This window comes from Halichoerus grypus, chromosome 3 (assembly GCF_964656455.1).
Source record: "Halichoerus grypus chromosome 3, mHalGry1.hap1.1, whole genome shotgun sequence".
Taxonomy (NCBI): domain Eukaryota; kingdom Metazoa; phylum Chordata; class Mammalia; order Carnivora; family Phocidae; genus Halichoerus; species Halichoerus grypus.
In genome coordinates this window covers 10,916,666-10,939,813 of record NC_135714.1, presented here as the reverse complement: position 1 = coordinate 10,939,813, position 23,148 = coordinate 10,916,666, and the positions used below count along the sequence as shown (strand labels likewise).

The window sequence follows — 23,148 nt, the reverse complement described above, 5'->3', positions numbered from 1 at the left end:
AAACCCATCTAGCCTACCCCAGGAGTTCTGGGCATGTTCTGTGGCCAGAGAACACCCTTGAACAGAGAGGCATAGGAAGGACCCCACAGTATGTGCTGAGCTGTCTACAGGTGGCCTCAAGGTAGACCAAGGGGACATGGGTGGAGCACCAGCAACACCTCTTACAAAGAGCTTTCTATCTAGTGGTGAGATTTCACTCTAAAAAGTGAAATCACACTTCATGTGGTCCAGAGGCCCTGGCTAACTATTAGGGAAATGCCACAAGTCATTGGGAAGTATTATACAAATATTAGCTGACATTTATTAAACACTTACTGTGGAACAAGTACTGTACTAAGCACTTCAGATGCATTAACTCAATTAGGCCTCATAACAGCTCTGTGAAGCAGGTGCTATTTTATTCTCATTTTACAGGTAGTTAAACTGAGGCTTAGAGAGCTTACACAACTTGCTCAAGGTTGCACAGCTAATAAGAGGGGGATGTCCTGTGAACCCCAGCATTTTGTCTCCAGAACTCACTGTCAAAGATGGATTAGGAATGTTGTTGAGTCAATGACTGTATTGGCTTGCTAGAGCTGCCTGTAACAAAGTACCACAAACCAGGTGGCTTAAGACAACAGAAGTTTCTTCTTTTAATTCTAATTCTCTTAGTTCTGAAAGTTAGACATCCAAGTCAAGGTGCCCACAGGGCCATCCTCCCTCCAAATGCTCCAGGGGGGATTCCTTCCTTGCTTCATCCTAGCTTCCAGTGGTGGTGTTCCCTGGTTTCTAGGTAGATCACTCCAATCTCCACCTCCACCTTCACAAGATGTTCTCCCTGTGTGTCCCTGTTTGTCTTCTCTTCTTATGAGGACACCAGTTATATTGGATTAAGAGCACATGTTAATCCAGTGTGACCTCATCTTACCCTAATTACATCTGCAAAGACCCAATTTTCAAATAAGGTCACAACCTCATATAAAGGGTTAGGACTTGAGCATCTCTCTTTTGGAGACACAGTGTAACCCATCACACTGGATGAGACACTATGCCAGAAGCAGGGATGCAGAGATGAAGGAGGCACGGTTCTGTTTTGGTGCCAATCATGGTTGAGGGGTTTGTGGGATGATTCAGAGAAATAAGCAGACAAGGGAAATATAAATGTAATCAGTTCTAGAGTAGTTGCATTTTCAAAATGCATCTCCTTACAGTAGTCAATTTGGTTTCTCTAATTTTCAAATTTAACTTTATTTTTTTTTTCCCCATCATTTACTGATTCCTGGTTACACATTAGTGAGCTGAAGTTACAATTCAAATAGTGGCGATTGTCACCTCTAGGCAAGGATGACTCCTCTGGGCCTCAGTTTCTTCATCTGTGAAAGAGTCAGTAGGATACATTATTCGGTTTTAACTCTAGCAACACATTAGAATCACCTGGGGAGATTTAAAACTACTGCTGATGACTGGGCCCATCCTTAGGGATTCTGATTCAGTTTGCTGAGTTGGGATCCAAGCATTAGTATTTTTACAACATTCCTAGTTTATTCTAATATGCAGCCAAGCCAAAGACTACTGGTGCTCAAAGTCATGGGGGTTACCTGCTCTGCCAGTCTTGGGTTCTAACCAGTTATACACTTTCTTTCCCAGGTTGAAGATGCCCCCGCGGCTTCTGCCAGAATGAGTTTGGGCAGGACCCTGGAGGGGTTATCTTCCCTGTCTGTTAGCCCAATCCTGCTTTGCAGCAGAATATAGACCCTGAAAGCTTCCTGAGGAAGATGTCTACAGTCAAATGCTGTTTGGGGGAACTGTCAGCAAGTCTAAAGAACAGATACAGAGATACCAGCAATTGTGAGTTAGGTGTTAATTGATTCCTGGCAAAGCCAGCCTTTTGATGGGAGGAGGCTCAGAGACCATATAGATTACTCAGACCAGCATGCTTCCTCTTTTTCTGGGCTTTGGAATCCAGGTGGTGGAGGACCTTGGGGGGTGGGGAGGGGATATGGTTGGTGGCCAGAAGTTGGAGTGCTAATTATAGACAGAAGGCCAGAAAAGGCATGGAATGTTTTAAAGTCTTTTTTTTTTAAGTCTTTTTTTTTTTTTTTCCCTTTGTCATATCTGTAGGCCAGGCTATTTCTAAGTAAGTTAAGAATGCCATCTTCATTGTTTAACCCATCTAGGTTTAAAATCCCCCTCCACCTTCCTTCACCTGTGACCTTGGAGAAGTTATTCAGCCTCTCTGGGTTTTAGTTTCTTTGTTGAAGTGAGTATAACAAGGTAGCCCCTCATTGGATGGTTGTGCGACACATGTAAGGTTAACATGTGAAGATTCTTGTAAAACACATAATAGGGTGGTGTCTGGCACACAGAAACACATAATCAATGTTTGCTGCAGTTGAGTTAGTCTTGTAATTATTAGCTCACAGGCTTTGTAAGGGATGAGAACAGAAGCTAAAGGACACTGACACCAAATATACCAGGTGCTGGGTTAAACAGAAACAGTTATAGAATTTCATTTAATATTTATTATAAATGTGTGAGTTAGGTATTGTTATTTCTACTTTACAGATGAGGAGACTGGGGCCCAGGGTGGTTAAAGGTCAGACAGAGGTGTGTGGGTGGAGGCTGGATTCAGTAAGTCAGCTTGATTCCAATCACACTGCAATCCACAGCACATATAGCTGAGTGAAACTGGGTTAAAAGGAAATAGGGAAACTTGTAATGGAAGAAAGATTCCATATAGGAACAGCCTGCGGTGTTTGTGCTGTGTGTGCTTGTGTGCTCACGGTGACCCCTAACCAGAGTCCAATTACAAACACACTGGGTGAGATTTTAGGGTAGGCCACATGGGCGTTAGAGAGTGGGAAGGAGCAGCACGGGGCGGTAAGGGATTGTGATGACAACTTGAGATCTCTTCATCCACCTACTTCCCCCTGAGGCATCTGATGGCATGGGAGTAAGTCTATACCCTTTTCTGTGGCAGGCGGGCACCTTCCCCAAATCACATTCAGAAACACAACAGGGGTTTCTGGTAAGGATTGGCCTGAGAGGGCTGGGGAGAGACTCTAAAAGAGCCTGGTTGGTTCCCAGCAATTTAGGGATTTCTTATTAGGCGAAATCCTCCTTTCCTGTCTACATTGCCCATCCTATATGACTTATAAAGCCCTTCTCCCAACTTTTTTTTTTTTTTTCTAATAAGTGAATCAGAACCATCTCCATGGTCCCTATCCCAAAGCACAGCCTCAGGCAACAGAGATCCTGGAAATACTTGGTGTGGTCTGCAGAATAATAGCCCCTGGAGATGTCCACATCAGAACCTGGGAATATGCTAGGTTACACGACAAAGTACCATGAAGGTTGCAGGTAGAACTAAACTTGCTAATCAGCGGGCTTTGAGAGAGAGAGAGAGAGTAGGCTGGATTAGCCACGGGAGCCCAATATAATCACAAGGGTCCTTAAGAGTGGAGGAGACTGGCAGTGTGAGAAGCACTCAACCTGATTTGCTGGCTTTGAAGATGGAGGAAGCCCGCCGGGAGGCAGGGAGAGCTGTCAGCAAGGAGACAGATTCTCCCCTAGAGTCTCCAGAAAGAACTGCAGCCCTGCTGACTCCGTGATGTTAGCCGATGAGACCTGTGCTGGGCCTCTAGCCTGCAGAACTTAAGGTAATAAATGTGCGCTGTTTAAAGCCCCTAAGCTTGTGCTGATTTGTTATGGCAGCCATAGGAAGCCAACATGCTTGGCAGTGCACAGGGCTGGAGGGGCAGGAAACCAGCCAGAGAGCTTGAACCGGGGGGGGTGGCGTGTGTGAAGGTGGCCCCGTTTGGAGGCCCCATCCAGACAGTCCAAACAGCGAAAGTGGTAACAATTTTTTTCTAAAATAAGAGAGTAAAAAATCTACTGGGAAGATTCCTTTGGGAAAGTGCAAGAGCATGGGTTTTGAATCAGGCCGTGTGGTTTTGGAAACTGACTTCCTCACTTCAGCTCTGTGCTCTGAGCAGATTACTTAATTCCTGTGAGTGTCAGATTCCTCATTTATAAAATGCCATGTACAGGCTCTCTGATTAAGATGCCCGTCATGCCACTGGTTATCTCTGGGTTCCCATGTTAGCTAACGACAGAGGTGTTCTGGGGACTTATAACCAAAGGGAAGTGTCCAGTGTTGGGAACACAGTAAATGGTGACTGATTATCTTTCCAAAAGCACATGTGCCAGGCTGACTACAATTTTGTTTGTCTGAATTAACCACTGAATGCTCTTTAGAAAGAAATACAATCAGTGTTAATGCAGTGCCCAATGGTAAAAACTTCAACTTCTGGGAGTGGAATTTTTTTTTTTTTTCAAGATTTTATTTATTTATTTGGCAGAGAGAGACACAGTGAGAGAGGGAACACAAGCATGGGGAGTGGGAGAGGGAGAAGCAGGCTTCCCGCTGAGGAGGGAGCCCGATGCGGGACTTGATCCCAGGACCCTGGGACCATGACCTGAGCCGAAGGCAGACGCTTAATGATTGAGCCACCCAGGCGCCCCTGGGAGTGGAATTTTGATAGGAAGGGCCATGTTGAACTAGGAATCAGGATCAGACCTACTGAGAATATTCTTTGTAGAAATGCACACTTCTAAATAAACCTCTATCCCTTATGAATTTCAAGTTTACTCCTCAATTGACCAACAAATCCCTGTTTTTTTTTAAATTTACTTTATGCTCAGTAATGATTTTGACATCAGAATGGATGCTTAGATGTTGTGCATCTCCACCTTCACTTCAAATTCAATATTCTCAGGCCTGAATTCCTTACCTATCCACTGCTGCCCCCAAATCTGCTCATCCAGTGCTTTTAATTCAGTGAGTTCAAGCCACCCAGTCTGTGGTATTTTGTTGTTCACAGCCCAAACAGAGATACAGTGAGATAAATTCTGAACACGTCAGAATGGCATGATATACCGTTTTCCTTCTAATTCCCATCCACCTGACAGGTCATTTCCAGCTGTTTTCTCATAACTGAGATTCCTGACCCACCATGCTCTTTGGGGCATATGTCCTTCCCTCTGCTGCGAATAGACTGGTTGGTTCCCTTTCACCTTTCATTGTTTCCTTTAGTGCACGTGGTTAACATTCCATTTTGTGTTCTTGTGGTACTTGAGACAAGCCTGTCTCACCATAATAAAATGTATTTTAATTATTCCTTATCTATTTCCCCCAACTGACAAATTGGGAGGGAGAGAGGGGTTCTGTCTTATTCATCTTTGTAATGTCCACAGCATAGATTCTGGCACCTTGTAGATTTTGCAGAAATGTCTGTGGAATGGATGAGTCAGTGAATAAATTATACATGAAGGAAAACTTCCCATTGCTCTTAGAATAAATCCCAAGCTCCCTCATATGGCCTCCATGCTTTTCTAGCCTCATTTAATTCGACCTCCACTCTTGTCACCAGCCACCAGAGCTGCCTGCCACTTCCAGTCTACCTCCTGTCCCAAAGCCTCTGTGCCCCTCTGTTCCCTCTGCCTGGAATGTGCCCCCTTCTCTAACCAATCTTAAGCCATGAGTAGCTGCCCATCCTTCAACTTGTAGCTAAATGGCTCCCCAGGGAAAGTTTTCTTGACATCTTGTGCCCCAGACATGATTGTTTCCCCTGTGCTTTGTTCACATAGCACCTTTCTGGTTTCTTCCCAAAACTTACTCCAGCGTGCTGCAGCATGCTTGTGTGATTGTAGAATTCAATCGGCCTCCTGACTAGACAGCAAAGTCCCTGAGATCGGGGAGGTTTACTTACTGGCTTGTGTGTTTTGTTTTCAGCCGTCTCTCCCCAGGACACAGAGCACTGCCTGGCACAGAGCAGGCACTCATAATAGTACCACAAAGTGGTAGAAAATGGACTGCAAAGTTAAGTTGCAAGATACAAAGCAGACTCTACATTTTGCCATTTTTTTCTTTACATCATTTCGTTCACTTGAAGTTATCTAATAACAGATCAGAAAAATCAGACCTTATCTCTCGGTTGCACCCTTGCATCCCTTGAACAAAGTCTACAGTGTTCGGGCTGTGAGGAGTAGGCTTAAAGGCAAAGGCTGTTCATGTGGCCCCAAAGCTTTACTGGGAAGACTTTTGGAGGTACCGGGGCTCATGCTTTGCCTTGAAGGGTAGACAGAGTTGGACTGTAGAGAAGGGAAGTGTTAAGAAAGAGCAATTTTGCTCGCTTAGTAGATCTTGAACCCACCACAGCTCAGTGGTTGTCTTGGCTCTTAGAATCTGACTTTGTGGGTTCAAATCCTGGTTCTACCTCTTCCTGTCAGAGTGACCCCAAGCAAACTCATTAGCCTCTGCAAATCAGTTTTTCCAGTTGTTGAAATGGAGGTTAGGAATAGTCCCTACCTAACAGGGTCATTATGAACATTAAGTGAGCTAAAAAATGTAATGGGCTTAGAATAGTGCCTATCACATAGGATACATCTAGGGGCAATTGATAGATACTAATGTTAACCATTCTTGATGTTTTTAATCCATGGAGAGAAACATTGATTACTGTATCACGCCTGACCTTCTCCCCTAGGGGCAAGGAATAACTCCTCATTGTAGAGTTTAGAGGGAGAATCTGGCCATGCACAGAAGCTTCTCTTCCTCTTAGGGGCTAACTGGGGGACATGGGTGTGACTCAGCCCCTCCAGACTCAGGTTTGCCTTGCCTCAGAGCTGCAAGCCTGGTAGATAATGCTGACTGATCCTGGGACTCAGTGTTAGAAAGTTCAAGTGCCTGTAGATATAAACTCAATTCTCTAATATTAGCTTAATAATGGTCAGACTTTGGCCCCATCTGCCTGCCTCCTTTGTCTTATTCATCCATTGGTTTGGAACTTAAATAAGGAGGAAGGTAGCCATTTATTGCGTCCTCTTAAAGAACTCCCATGGGATCACATTTAAACTGAACAGAAAAACATGAGACAATGAATAATAGGGGTGTTAGTGTCTGAAGAGTAGAGGTCCATGCTGAGAAATTAGAAAACCAAAACAGAGTCGACGTGCTTTAGTATGGTCAGTGGGAAAAGCAAACCAGTGTAGTCTGCGTGATTATGAGTATGAGTTCCTAAATTTCAGAGTCCCCAGACGAAGCTAATTCCCAGCTAAGCAGCCAGGAGATGCAAGTGTTGAAACTCAGAAAGTGTCATGGCATCTGTTTCTATCTCTAGAGAACTCGTAATGAGCTCAGACCTCCAGCAGTGAGCTACTTCAACGTATATAGTGTGTGTGTAGAAGCCAGAGGTGTGGCATACAATACAAAGATAGCCCAGAGTACTCAGATCAGAGAGACGTAAGCAGTCAGTGCGCTGCAAGGCCATGCAAACAGGACAGCCAGTCTCAGACCAAAGGACTGTGAAAGGCAGATGTCGGTCCAACACTGTATGGAGCAAGTTATCTAACACAATTGTTTTTTCTTTTTTTAAAAGATTTTTTATTTAACTGACAGAGAGAGCACAAGCTGGGGGAGCGGCAGGCAGAGGGAGAGGGAGAAGCAGGCTCCCCACTGAGCAGGGGACTCTGGGATCCTGCCCTGAGCCGAAGGCAGCCGCTTAACCGACTGAGCCACCCAGGTGCCCCACTAACACAATTGTTTAAGATGACTCATAAACTAAAGTAGGAAACTAAACTGGGAGGGTGGCCCTTGAAACAAGGGAAAGACATCACAGGGTAAGGGACATGGAAACATGAGGATACAGAAGGGCAAGATACAGAACTTAGTGCAAAATGGAAGAACAATCCAATCTGGGCTAGAACAGATACTTTCTTTCTGCCACACCTGGTTAAGTATTTTTATGAGTGGTAATCAGAAATGAATGTCAGACCACATTGCAGGTGTTTGGTAGTTTGGAGTGAATAACTTTACTTTAGTCACTTGTTTAGTGGACCTCACTCCACAATGTAATTTTTGATGGTTCTTAAGCCAACTTGTGCTGTTGTTACGCCATCTGTGTCAGAGGATCCACACAAACGTGTCCAGAGCTGGGCAGACCCCGCTGACTGCTTTAGTCAGGTACCTGGCGGGCAGCGGAGGCAAAATCAGCTGAGTCAACTATGTTTATGGATACATCTGCAGAAGGTCTCTCTTGTAGTTTATGAATCCTGTTTCTAAGCAAATAAAGTAAGGTTCTCATCATAGATGATGGGCTTGGTCAAATGTTCAAACATCACTGGAAATGGTGGCTGCAGTGGGGTTGATGGGAGTGCTGAAGAAGAAACAAACACAGCTCATTAGAATGAGAGATCCTGCTTAATTTGACTCTCCCTTCTCCCCTCCCCACGTAAGGCATTGCAGGCTGGGTTTTCTGGGAAGCTGACTCTGAAGAGAAGTTTAATACTCAGTGTTTATTGACGAGTTCTCTTGGGATGAACCCCCGTGGGGGAGGGGGAGGAAGGAAGCAGGACTGGGCATGGGGGGAGTCGAGCTGTGCTATCTGACACCCTCATCTCACCCCTCAAAAGCGACTCTGGAGCTAGAATGACTCTTCAGCATTGTTCTGAATTAGGCCAAGATGGCCGGGATGTTTTGTAATCTCACATTTACCTGTCATTGGATGTGGGGCTCCAAGGAAGGGGTGCAACCTTGATTGGGGGGGCATCTCTGCAGCTGAGGCATCCCTGAAGGGTCTGAGGGATGTGGGCATCCGCCCTTAGCACTTTCAGGCTGAGATAGCAAGACTACCATTGAAGGGGCATCTGGGCAGTGTCCACCTCAGAGGGCCTCTATAGGATATTTGAGGGAGACCAATCCAACATTGATATCTAAGAAAGACATAAGGCAGAGGAAAGAGAAAGTACTGGAATCAAGGAGGTCAACCATAAGGCTATTGTAGAAATCTAGGAATTCCTAAAAAAAAAAAAAATCTAGAAATAAGGGTAAGAGTGGGAAGGGAGGGAAAATTGAGAAGGATTTGTAATGGCAATTGGGAGACTTAATCTCTCCAGAATGAATGCAGACAATGAGGACACCAAACACTGGACCTCTTACTTGTCTTCAGTGCATCCTTCAGTTTCATTTTCTTGATGGGAGAATGCTCTCAGAACTGATAAAACCAGCAGGTACAGTAGACAGAATATATTTCCTTTTTTTTTTAAAAAAGATTTTATTTATTTGACAGAGAGAGACACAGCAAGAGAGGGAACATAAGCAGGGAGAGTGGGAGAGGGAGAAGCAGTCTCCCCCCTGAGCAAGGAGCCTGATACGGGGCTCGATCCCAGGACCCCGGGATCATGACCTGAGCCGAAGGCAGCCGCTCAATGGACTGAGCCACCCAGGTGTCCCAGAATATATTTCCTTTTAATGTCTTGTTTTCCTCAATCAGCTCTTGAGGCAGCTTTGTATAATTGTAGAGTGGCAAGAATTGATTTCAAATATTGGCTTTGGTGAGTCTTTGATGTTTGATTCTGGTCAAGGTTTTAACCTTTCTGACCTCCAGCTTCCTTATCTATAAAATGGGAACAATGTTATCAACCCTCATCAAGATTGTTCCAAGGTTAGAAAGGCAATAACACACATGAAAAGGACTCTGCACAGTGCCCTAATACATAATACTTCTTTATCAGAGTCAGCTTTCTTTTCATGAAAAAGGAGACTAGGTGGAACATTCTAGACGGCTCCATTGGACTCAACTTTGAGAGAAAATCTTGTGGGAGAATGGTCTTTGCCCAGCTTTTATGTGCAAAACAATGATACAAAAAAAGCTTCTGGTTTTAAGGTGAAATAAATGCATGAAATATTCATCTTCCAGCTCAGACGTAGCATGTTGAAATCTGCCTGGAGCAAAATTTCATGGCTGAGCTACAGTCCCAGAAAATAACATTCTAAAGTTTGAAGTTCTGCATCAACCTTCACATTCCAGCCCTATTTAAAGGAATATTATAAATCTACGATGAAGTGGGATTTGAGTTGATGAAGTTTTTGTTGAAGGAGAAGAGAAGACACAGGTAGCAAGGTTTGCGTTATTTTGTTTTAGTAGCTTCCCATCGGGTGAAAACAAGAAACGATCTCAGATGGAGAATGTAATAGAAATGTTTTGGGTGAACCTCAGTTCTGCGACAGTGTCCTAAGGCCCTCATTCTGAGGAGGCCCCCTGCTTATATAGATGTCGCATATCTAGCAGAGGGCCCCGTGCTGAGAGATTTACAGTCAAATGGAGAGACCTCCATGAAAATATACTTTCCTCCAACCTACCAAGTAGAAGGGGCTGTGCTCTGACCCAATTCATTTATTAGACACTTGGAGCAGAGATTTTTGGACCTGTGAGTTTTTCTTGGGCTTCAATACAAATGTCTGATATTTGGGGAAAAAAAAAAAAAAAAAAAGCAACTCCAAAGGGCAAAAAGAAAACTTCAATATAAAACATGAGTAAATGCTAAGTTAAATGTTTATGAAACTTTACAAGATGTCAGCTGGCCTAATGCAACTCAACACACACATATAAAATATTTATGTTTTAGTGTGTATACATGTGTGTACATGCGTATGTGTATATGTATGTATACACATGTATTTTATGTATTTTATATATGTGTGTGTGTGTGTGTGTGTGTATCTAAACAACAAGGAGAAAAGCCAATAATTCATACTAAAACAAACTCAGAAGTAGTTTTATAATCCTTAGCATTTTCTTAAACGAAACAATATAGCTACATTGGGATGTGGCTACGTTTTATTTTAATAAAGTATGCAAGAGGCCTCTGAAAACAAGAGTGCCTAGATCCTCCAGAGGTTTAAAAGATCCTCCATGACATATAGGAGTCCCCGAAGGATAATGTCTCCTTCCCCTCAGGGAAAGATTCTAAAGGTCAGGCTAGAATTGCATGTTGATTGTAAAGTAAGCATTGTGACATGCCACAAATTTCACAACTGAGGAGAGTTCTGGAACCACATCGTCAAGTTTATCTGTGTATCAGGCTCTTCTGACTGAACAGAACACAGCTCAACGCTTCATGGTGTGGCAACTCATGCCAACCCTTGGGTAACAGGAGCAGGTAAGTGTAGGGTCATTTAACTGACTTGCAATTGTTTCGTGATTCTCATTTGCAAAGGAGCTGATTCCCTCCGACTCAACTGAAAGCAGAAAGAACAGCAACCAAGGGGACAGGTCAGGGGACAAGCAGGTGGCCCACTATAAACAGAAGCAGACGCGCAGGCTAGCTGAAGCAGACAACCGGGTCTGGGTCTGACCTCCCAGAGACACTGACAGATGCTGCCTTGGGGCAGGGCATTTTCTTTAGTCTTCCTTGAACTTTCACCTGGTTCTGGGGGGAAAGAGAATCAGAATCTGGAACAGGATGTCACCATCCCACTTGCTGTTTTCCTTGAGAGTCAGAGAAATCCTGATATGTTAAGTTTGCTTGGGTGGGATTTCAGAAGGTTCATTTCTGATCTGAAGGCTCAGAGGGGTGGTGGCTGTATCTGTGGGAACGGCATTGTGTGCAAAGACGCAGAGGATGCGTACTCTTCCTCTGGATCCGTTGATCCCTTTAAATGGTGGTTATCCTAACCAAACTGGACCTACGATTAGGGGAAAGAGGCCAAAATTTAACCCCCTACATGGCCCAATTATGAACCTGATGTAACAGTAAATATCAAGATTACTATGTTTCCATAGGCGCTCACTTATTTACCCATCCTTTCTTTCATGTGATACAGGGAGCCAAAGGAGTAGCTTCTGAGTGCCTACTATGAGCTACATTCTTGGCTAAGCAGCTTTTCTTACTTTTCTGTCATTTAATCTCTGTCTCATTCCTGCAAAGTAGGTCTTATTGACCCATTGTAGAGTCAAGGAAATTCAGGCTTGAGGTTAAGAGAACAGCCAAAAGGTTACAGAATTGTGTCAGAGCCAAGATTCAAAACCAGGTTTAATGAATTCCTAAGCACTTACTCTCTTTCACAGCATGGAATACTGCTTTTGAGTATTCTTATTGTCTGTCCTCTGTTTCCTGACATAAAAGTTAAAGCAAGTCATGTTCTAAGAAGGTGACAATTTCCATTGGAAGCGCTGGGAAAAAAGAGAGAACTGTCCCTTTGAGTAGGGTTTTTGCACTCCAGGACTCAAACTCTTCCGGGGATGTTAACATGGGAACAGCTAACTTTAATGCCAGGTCTGGTGCACTCCTCAGTGAGCTGCCTGCCTGAGTGTCTGGGGGAACAGAAGAAGGAGCAGCTGATTAGTTCTTAGGGACTTAGGAGGACTTCATGGTGGAAATGGTGTTTTGAGTTGTACCTTAAAGGAAAGATCAGGTTCTGCTAAGCAGACAATGGTCAGGAAGGACCTTCTGGACAGATGGCTCAGGAGCAGAAGGGGCAGGGAGGCTGCCCATGTTGTACATATGGGGGTATGGAGTTGTTCAGGGCAAAGGGTTTTGCAAATGGACCTCATGGCAGGGGGCTGCAAGGCGGTTTGTAGGCAGGTGTGGGTGCGTAGACTTCCTTCTGTCAGGACAGGGAGAGATGAAGGGATGTGTTCAGAACCTCTTAGCCTTACCAGACACCTGTTCAAAGTTTAGGTTACAATGGGATCATAGGTGAGAATGTGGCTAGACTTCCAGACTCTATCTCTATGGGAAACTAATTCAAAAAGTGTCCTTTGTGGACAACGAGATGGGCCACCTTCTTCTGCACACCAAGGGCAGATTTTGCTATGCATAATTTACCCTGAACTTCATACCTCAGCCAGCCCCTTGGTGTGGGATTCTTAGTTCCTCATAATTCCTCAGCACCAGCCACTGTCTAGTTTCTGGGTTTCAACTGGGAATGAGGTGGATAAAAAACCTTGCATTTTATGGAGATATACCAACAATACAAAGAGAAGCAAATGAAGAAGAAATTGTGACTGGTAGAAAGTACTAGGAAGAAAATAAAACACAGGGATGTGACAGAGAATGATGATGGGAGGGTGTTTGGGGAAAGCTTTTCAGGGAGGTGGTCAAGAGAATTTTAATGTATGCATTTAATTTAATTTGGTGATGCAGGCACTCCCTATAAATTGTAAAATATTCCAAAGTGTATAAGTAAAGCAAAAGGGAGTCTCTTTTTGACTCATATTCCCCAGTTTCCTTTCCAGAGACAAAAACCAAAATTGGTTCCGTGTGTATTTTTGCAGAGATATTCTATGCATCTGCAGTCCTTTGTGTCTGTGTGTAGAACAGGGGTGATACATCCTATATACAATGCCTGACATTACATTTTTTACTTTCCAATATTTTTTGGAGAACTTCCCATATCAGTAATTGAGTTGCCTCCCTTATTTTTAGCTGGTTTTACAATATTCCAGCACAGGTCCAGAACACTTACCTCTAATTCCCAAATCCCCAAAGCCCTGAAAACTTAGTTTTACCCCACATATTGACACCCACACTTATCTAGCAGCAAAACTGACTTGAGCTGATACGAAAATATTTATTGTTTTGGTAATGCCACTTGGTTTCATGGGGTATGTTTCAGAAGGATGAATGTATTTGGTTGCTGGGCATTGCTCAGGCTCTGCTGGGAATGGAAGCATATATCATACCTGGGTTGTATTACTTTACTAAAATAAAAAAGAATCTGCATTCGGAGTCAGAACTGGCCCCAAAGATTCTGAATAAGAGACTGTGGACATTTATCATTTTTTTTAAAGATTTTATTTATTTATTTGACAGAGAGAGATACAGCCAGAGAGGGAACACAAGCAGGGGGAGTGGGAGAGGGAGAAGCAGACTTCCCGTTGAGCAGGGACCCCGATGCGGGGCTTGATCCCAGGACCCTGGGATCATGACCTGAGCCGAAGGCAGATGCTTAACGACTGAGCCACCCAGGCACCCCAACATTTATCATTTTATTTAAACTGTCCCTATTGATGGACATTTTAATTGTTTCCAATATTCGTTCTTACAAACAATGCTAATACATATATGATTCCATGCCTGTGTGGGTTACCCATAAGGTAAATTGTTGAAAGAGTAATTCCATGGGTCAAAATGTTTCAATATTCATAATTTTGCTCAGTTTGACCGAACTGTTCTTGCGCTCCGACCAGCACTGTCTAAGACTATCAGTTTTCTCTGTCTGTGGGCTTTTCATGTCTACAGAGTGCAATCAGCTCTCAGTCATCTGGTGCTTCATTAGCTGGAACTCTCCATCAGCCAGGGCTACACACTCCTGAACTGATGGGACTTGGTGACAGTGAGACCCACAAGGGTTCAATGACAAGAAGAGCAACTGGTGCTGAGCCTTGTTTATCAGGTGGAGTTGACTGCAGCCTCACTCTTGGAAGATAGGCAGCTGGGTATACACGATGAGGTTTAATGATGAAGTCACGTGACTGATCTTTTAACCAACAAGCCAGACGCTAAGCAGTGATAACATTGTGGGTCACAAGATTTGTCTGAAGTGAAATGATTGCCTCATGTATTGTTTTAGCAACTGCAAGGTTACCCTTGGTCATTGAATTAGAACACAAGTCATTGCTCGTCTTAACAACAAAGCTTGTTGAAGGAACATAGTGTCAGGAAAGGATTTGGGTTCAAATCCCTCCTTTGCTGGCCAGTAGCTGTGTTAATTTAGGCAAGTCACTTGACTATCCAGAGATTTGGTTTTCTCACTTGTTTAGTTAGAATAGTACTCACATAACATTATTATTTATTATTATTTATTTATTTTTATTAGGATTAAGTAGGATGAATGTATTTTAGATACCTGGTATGTTGTAGGTACTCAGTAAATGGTTGGTTTTAATTTTGAAATCCTGAGCTAAGAGGCTTTAGATACCTATTAATTTTAAAAATCCTATAGTAAAACAATAGGCCCACTACATTAGATTGTTTTAAAAGATTGATTTGAACAAGGTTTGGTATAAATGAGTGGGTCCTAGGGAGATAAATCCCTAGGAGAGCAAGGGGATGAAGCATGGCTGACTACTGGTCCCATCATCTATGGAACCAACATTAAGTGACCTTGTCTGAAAGTGATCAGGCCTGAAGTTGGGGTGTTCAGCATGGATGTGTATAAAGCCAGGACAAGCTCTGGATGAGACTCAGAGCATGTAGTCTCTGAGAGGAGCAGAACCAAAGGGAGCTGTCAGGCAAGCCATTTCTATTAGTCTCAATTATTTTGGAATGTGGGGATACTTATACTTGCCCTAGGGCTTCTCATTATTTCTACCTATGACTTTTAAATAAATGAATGTAAAACAGGATTGTTCTGTCAGCTACCCCATTTTTTATAATGTTAGGCTAAATAACTAATTATATACTAAATAGCTGGATACCCAACTCTCATCCTTAATTCCAGAGTTATCAAATTTGTGATTCTTCAAAAAACCAAGCATTTGGGGCACCTGGGTGGTTCAGTTGGGTAAGCGTTTGACCCTTGATTTCAGCTCAGGTCATGATCTCATGAGATCGAGCCCCGTGTTGGGCTTTGTGTTGCGAGTGGAACCTGCTTGAGATTCTCTCTCTCCCTCTGCCCCTTCCACCTGCCCCCCCAAATATATAAAAATAAAAGCTATGTGTTTCCTCTACAGAAAAGCATTTATTTTTCATGAGCACTTGTATGATTCTTTGCACTACAACTGAAGGCAAATGACATTTGTAAATATCTTCTTTAACCAAGCACTTTAGACTATAGTGGCTAAGCGTGCATTCAGTGGAGTCACGCTGACAAGACTCATATCCCACACCTGCCACTTACTGGTGGTATGGCTTTGGGCAAGTTATATAAACTCTCTGCTCCTCCATTTACTACTCTGTATAATGAGGATAATACTGAAATCAGCCTCAAGGAGTTATTATGAGGATTAAATGCAAACCAGAACAAAGCAAAACATGTGAAGCATTTAGAACAGTGTGTAGCACATGATAAGCCTTTAGTAAATGTTGGATAATATTCATTCCCAAAGTGAGTGTTTACTATGTGCCCAGCATTGTGTTAGACAATGAGATACAAGGGGTAGGAACAGTATTGATCTGAGATTTAGTTCATAACTAATACCCCTCTTTGCTGAGTTCTGCAACAGTTGGGAAATAGACAAGAGAATCAGCAGTTGAAGAGCCAAATGTTAGATTTATTATTGATAGTCTATGCAAAAGAACATATGTTATAGTGAGATAGAAAATGGTTTTGCTAACTCCCAACTCCTGTCTTGGCCTTGGGGTAGCACACCCTGGGAAGGTTTGAGTCTACAGCCCAGATCCCCTAATTTAAATTACTCTTCTCACTGGTCCAGAGGGGGAAGGGAAGAGAGAGACCAAATCCCCAGGGCTTAAGGTTATTGTAGATGAGCTCCACCCAATGGACCAATAACTACTGCTAGCAATGAGCTGAATGACTCCATCTCAGAGAGAAGTTAAGGTAGAACAGGAAAGCAGGGCATGGAGAAGAGGTCTTCCTATCTGCTAAAGAAGGTGAATAGTTTCTGTTAAATCATGTGAAATCAGGGAAAGGGAGTCTGGCATGTCCTCAGAAAATAATAGTAATGTCATGTGATACCTCCTCTATAAAGACTTTTTATCACCATCATCTGAAGTTTTCTTCACAATGATCCTGTAACCCAAATGGAAAAAAAAAAAAAGAGAGAGAACTATCATTAGTTGAGCACTCACAATTTCTCAGGCAATGCACAAATGCTTTACATGCTTTCTCTCAGGTCACCTCATCTGTTCAAGGTCACAGAGGCAGGACTGGAATGTTCCACATACGACTACAGGCACGAGAGGAGAGAGTGGAGTGCTCATGGCAAAACAGAACCTCTCCTCATATGATTCTGAGTTTGTATACATGGTCTGTCTAAGATAATTATCATAATTCAAATTGGTTTGGTGCTAAAAAGCAAAAGAAAAGAAGGAAAAGAGTTTCATACAACTCCTTTAGATACATTAAATCCTTTGATCCTTAAGCCAACCCTTCGAAAGACACTCAGTAATTCAGCATACATTTTTTTTTTAAAGATTTTATTTATTTATTTGAGAGAGAGAGACTGAGAGAGAGAGCACATGAGAGGGGGGAGGGTCGGGAGGGTCAGAGGGAGAAGCAGACTCCCTGCCGAGCGGGGAGCCCGATGTGGGACTCGATCCAGGGACTCCAGGATCATGACCTGAGCCGAAGGCAGTCGCTTAACCAACTGAGCCACCCAGGCGCCCCTCAGCATACATTTTTGAGTGTCCACTCCATGAAGGGCACAGGGCATGTAATGACAAGCAAAAGCAGACAAGACCCCCTTGCCTCAGGGGAAATTTCAGTCTTTATGGGTGAGAGATACCATCAAGCAGCTACGGTGATGAACGTAAAAGGACAACTTGTATGAATCTATGAGAGTCCCGAAACATGTTTAGGAAACTGTATGATAAAGGAAGTGTTGGAGAACATATTCCAGGCTGAAGGAATAGTGTGTGCCAAAGTCCTGTGGCTGAAGTGAGGAAAGAAAGCCAGCAGGTATGATTATCATCTGTCTCCATTTTACAGATGAACAACAATCTCAGAGCAAGGCATGGCCAGTATCACCACAAGCGAGTGGAAGAGCAGTACCTAGAAGGTTATAATTAACTCTCAAACTCTGTCACACTGATGTCTTCCTCCACGCTAAACTTGTCTTAGCAAGAAGAAGAAGCTGGCAGGGGTGCTGTTGGTTAGCTTTTAATTTCAGTGGGAAGGAAGCTCACATGTGGATGGACTGTTTTGCAATATCAACAAAAGCACCAGAAGTGTGTAGAGAGAGCCAAACTGTGTTTCCTTCACCCCACCTACTTGCCATATACAACGAATGCACAGTGGTGCCTTCTCAACTTCATGGCAGCCATATTTCTGTTTGTAATTTTTTTCCATTCTTTTCTCAGATAATTTCTCAGAACTTTTTAAAAACTGTGAGGAAAACTCCACCTACTAGAAAAAACACAGACTGTGTACTGAAAAAGCAAGGATACACACACACACACACACTCACACAGTGGTACCTTCATTTATCACTACTTTGTCTTATGACTTGGAGAGATTCTCTAATTGCCCTCCCCCTCACATCCCACCAAACCTGTGTACTTAAAAGACCTTAACAGGCAGCTATGAGAATCTGCTAAAGCTAAAGCTTTGGTGCCTTTCCTCTTCTCCAACCATGCAAACTGGCACACATGTTTGTGTGTGTTTTCAGGGCTGCATATCCCAGCAAGCTCAGCCCTGAGTCCTTCCTTCATTCTCAGTGTCCTTTTAGACTCTCCCCTTCTCACTCCTTGATTTCTTTTTTGAATGTAGGTCCCTCCTTAGGGGCTTCAACAAGCTCAGTAACTATAAAGAACAGTTGTCTGAGGATAGAAATCTTGCCTGCGTAATGTGCTTATGCCACTTATTAGCTCTGTGACCTTGAGTAAATCACCTAGTCTTTCTGAGCATTAGTCTTAGCTTTGAGATATCACCTATTGTTCAGATTTCTTTTGTAGGGATTAAATGAATTCAAATATCACAGTGGATGATGTGTGGATGATAGTTGCAATTATTAATAAATGTTTCTGAGTCTCATGTTCACTGTCTGTAAATTGAAGATGTTAGACCAAATGATCTATGGTGTTTTTTAGGTCACAAGGTCTCTGATTCTTGGCCACTCATCATCCCTTGGGTCCTCCTTTGACTTATTCCCTCTCTAACTCCATCCCAGCCCCTTCCAAACACGAGAGGCTTAGCTCAGGGCATTGTGAGGACCAACTTGGTTTATAGATGAGATGGGTGCTGGTAGTGTTTCTCTGCAACAGGACTGAAATGACCCATATCGAGGAAGGACCACGGTTTCTGAAACTGTAAGTGCTAAGTCCCCAATGTTTTTCTAAATTATAGAGCTAGGGGAAGAGGTGACCTTTGAGACATTGGAGCAGAGGAGAGTAGACTATAGGAGCATTTGAGAGTATTAAACATCCCTTTGGGATTTGCTCCCAAATCCCCTCACTGGCCTTGCTGGACTATTTTCAACCTAGGACTCAGGTTTCATTAGCATCACTGAGGACTCCTTTGGGCCTCCTTACACTGTGCAAAGAAATGAGCATCTCATAGGAAGGTAGGCACAGAAATAGAAAGTGAATCAGCTTCAGAGCCAGGGGAATTGGGGCTCCTTCCATCCCGGCTCTGCCACTTCCCTGCTGTGGGGACTTTGGCAGATGATTCAACCTTGGTGTTCACCATTACCCTAATTTATACATTTGAGAATAATATTAGATATGTATGTCTTAGGGTTGCAAGATAGAAAGATAAGCTTTGTATAACTTGGTATGGTTTTGTGGCTGCATCCAAACTTAAACATTTAGCAAACAAGAGAAAGCAGTATGGTGGGATGTTTACATGATGACCCTTGTTAGCATTCAAATCTAACTTCCGCCACTTGCTAGCTGTCATTGTAGACAAGTTTCTTAGCATCTTTGCATCTTGTTATTTTCATCTGTGAAACAGATATAATAATAACTGTAGTTGTGAGGGTGAAATAAATTAATTTATGCAAACAGTAGCTGACATATGGAAAGTATGATACGTGATACCCATTTTTTATAGGTCTAAGATAGCAAGAAGGTGAGCATAGGTAGATTCTGAATTTGAATTATCAGCCGCAACAATGTCAAGAGTATGGGTCAGAATTGTTGAAATTCCTTTTCTTTCTTTTCATGGTTATAAAATAGCTGCGGCTTGAGCTCCAAGCTTCAAGGTTTCATACAACACAACCCAAAGCAGGGAGGGAAGGGATGATGGCTAAGGAGCTCTCTCCTTAGTCAGCTGTTTTTTGTTTTGTTTGTTCGTTTTTAAATCCCCAGAATTCCTTGACTTCCCCTTATTTCTTTTTGGCCAGAATTGGGTAACTGGCAAATGGGAATGGGAGTTTATGACATAAACCAGTCATGACTTACCCTCGGGGATTGGGCAAATTGCTTCTGAATCAAATGGAAATAATGTTAGCAAGTAAAAGGGGGATGTCTGTTGATAGTTAACTAACAGTATTGGATCCATTTTTATTTTAGAAATAATGACACTGAACTTAGAGGTAAAAGTGACCTAGCCAAGGCCACATGGCTGGGGTAGTGTCAGGTTCTAGACTGGAGCATAGATTCTCTGATCCCAAGTTGCTTTTCTACATTGCTGCTTAACTATTTCATTGTTAACTAGAAAAAAAAAAACAACTAGAAGATGCAGTATATTTGGGGATTAAGGCATCACAGACCACTGTTTTAAAAGGTAAATGTGAGGGGCACCTGGGTGGCTCAGTCGTTAAACGTCTGCCTTCAGCTCAGGTCATGATCCCAGGGTCCTGGGATTGAGCCCCGCATCGGTCTTCCTGCCCCGCGGGAAGCTTGCTTCTCCCTCTCCCACTCCCCAGGCTTGTGTTCCCTCTCTCGCTGTGTCTCTCTCTGTCAAATAAATAAGATCTTAAAAAAAAAAAAAAAAGGTAAATGTGATCTTTTAGAGGAGAAATGAAAACTTGGGACTAGAATCTTCAAGTGTGGGATTGTTAGTTCATTTAAGTAGCAATTCCTAAGTAGACACCATCATCACCTATTCATCCAACCATTCATCCATCTCTCCCTCCTTCTTTCGTTCATCCATTCATCACCCAATCTTCCATCTTTTTAGTCATGCATCCTTCTGTACATCTTCTCTATCTATCCATCTATCATCTATCCATCCATTATCTATCATCTATCTATCTATCATCTATCTATCTATCTATCTATCTATCTATCTATCTATCTATCTATCATCTATTTATCTATCTACCTATCATCTATCTATCATCATCTATCATCTGTCTGATCTATAACTGTTTTTCCTCCCTCTCCCCTCCTCTCTTTTAATTACTCACCTACTCAGTCATCTATCCCCCACTTACTGGCTGCCTCATTGTGTTAAGTGTTGGAAAATATAACAGTGAAAAAGCCTCTTATTTACTCTCAAGAAGTTCACATTCTATTTGACAGGCAGGCAGTTCCAATATAGTGTATCCAGTACCAACTGGGGCTCCAATCTGTGTATCCAGTGCCCAGTTTTTAAGTGGCCTCTTAGGTTGGGCAGACAAGGATTGCTGAGTGTGGTTTTGCCCTGAGACCAGCAGGGTTGAGCAGGTGGCTCAGGGCATAGGCTGAGGCCCAGCAGAACCCCCAGTTTGATGCAGCTGTTGACATCCAGCACAGTGTCTTTGGAATGAGCAAAAACTCTTGCAATTCTTCAGATGCTTTAAAACACGAAGTACATTTTGCAAAGCATTCTCCCTTGAATATTTAAAATCATGTTTTATTTAAGGGAAATGACTTTCATAAATTTCTGACCCATTTGAGCTTTATATCATTGTAATATTCTTTAAGAGCCAATTCGTGTCCAATAAGGCTTTTCACCTTGTTTAATGACTTTTTAAAATTCTCTTTTCTTGCAATCAAAACTGTATAAGCCAATTCGAATGCCAAAAGGTTCAAGTTCAGTTCAGAGTGCTCAAATCATGAATTCTGAGAGAATTTTAAATTGGTGAAATGAGTTCTGCTCATCCGTATTCAACTCTGTATTTCTAGCAATTAGCCTAGTGTAGACTCGATGTGGGCCCCCATCTGAGGTTGGAAGAAGTAGACTTTTCACTGAATATTTGAAAACAGTGTAGGCAGACCTTGCCTTATGCATATCTGAGATGTCCTAGGCAGAGAAACTGGCTTATGTTTCTAATTCTGAACAACCAAGAAGGAAGAAAGGAAAACCATTATCATGCTATGTTTCAACTTGATCTTATTTACTCTCTAGAACAGTTCTGGGAAGAAGGTATTATCTCCATTTTGCTAATGAGGAAACTCAGGCTCAGAGAGGTTAAGGAAATTGACCAAAGTCACACAGCCAGGAAATGGCAGAAAACATTGTTATGTCTCCTGAATTCAAGCTTTGAGGCCTCCTGAGTTTCATTTCCTTCTGTGCCCTACTGGCTCCATAAATTTCCACTGAGGTAGGGCTGAGGTCTCCCTCCTAAGCAGTGTGTCAGGTACTTAAATTGAGCACATTACCTCACTTAATCTTTGCTGTAACTCCCTTTTAACAGTTGAGGGAACAAAGTCTTTGAAATGAGATCATCTGTCCCAATTTACAGAGCAGGGCCAGGCAGACTTAGGTCTGAATCCTGGCTTCAACACCGTATTCGTTTCCTGAGGCTGTTATAACAAATGACCATACGCTTGTGGCTTCATACGACAGGAATTTATTCTCTCACAGTTCTGGGGGCCAGAAGTCTGAAATCAAGGAATCATTAGGTCTGTACTCCTTCTGGAGGCGCTAGGGGAGAATTCCTCCCTTGCGTCTCCTGCTTCTGGCTGCTGTTGGCATTCCTCGGCTTGTGGTCACTTCTCTCTCTGATCCGTCCTCACTTTGTCTTCTCCTCTGTGTGTCTTCTCTGTGTCTCTTATATGGACACTTGTCACTTGATTTAGGGCCCATCGAAATAGTTCCAGAGACCTCCTCATCTCAAGATCCTCCACTTAGTTACATTTTCAAAGATACTTGTTCCCAGTGAGGTCACATTCACGGGTTCTGGAGGTGAGGCCATGCATGAATCTGTCTTTTTGTGGGAACCACTCACTAGCTGTTGACTACAGGGCCTAGACCCTTCAACTGCTTCCATAGAATGATGGTGCCAGCAGTCCTAATCTCACAGCACTGCTGTGATAGAGAAGTGGTAGCTATTGGTCCTGCCCTTTGTTTCAGCACTGAGTCCTCTCAGTTCACAAAATCCTCATCGAATGTCACCTCCGAGGCCACAGTGACAGGTTCTTACAGCTCCACAGACACAGGGGCAGGGAGAAGGTGTCATCCACTATGCAAATGAAATGAATGCATACTTCACAGGTAAAAATTTACTCCCCAGCTTTGACCCAGAAAGTGCTCCCGTCTTGTGTTCTTCCCCAGCCTCTCCACCTGCCATGTTAGGGAAGACAATCCTAGGAGCTCAGTTGCTATTCAGAAGGCATTTTCCCTCAGAAACAGTCTTTTGCCTGGTGGCTTGAAAGATGAAAAAGGCTCTCCAGAGCTTATCTGAGGCTAATCCATAAATAAATTCTCCTGACTTCCATCACCATGTGCGAGCCTGCAATACAACCTCACTTCAGTGGGGAAGTATGTGAGTTCGGCCCAAACAACCGGGACAATTTTGTTTTACAGATTTTTGGAAACAAAATGTATTTTTAAGA

At 43.0% G+C, this 23,148-nt stretch overlaps 1 long non-coding RNA gene across 4 annotated transcripts in view; it reads left to right on the top strand.

Annotated features, from left to right (window-relative positions):
- LOC118538538 (uncharacterized) overlaps nt 1-23,148 on the top strand; it is a 405,254-nt gene that overhangs the window by 195,184 nt on the left and 186,922 nt on the right. For all 4 annotated transcript variants that reach the window (XR_013446283.1, XR_013446280.1, XR_013446281.1 and 1 more), the window contains exon 3: nt 1,627-1,836. This is a non-coding gene — a long non-coding RNA (uncharacterized LOC118538538). The remainder of the gene's footprint in view (nt 1-1,626; nt 1,837-23,148) is intronic.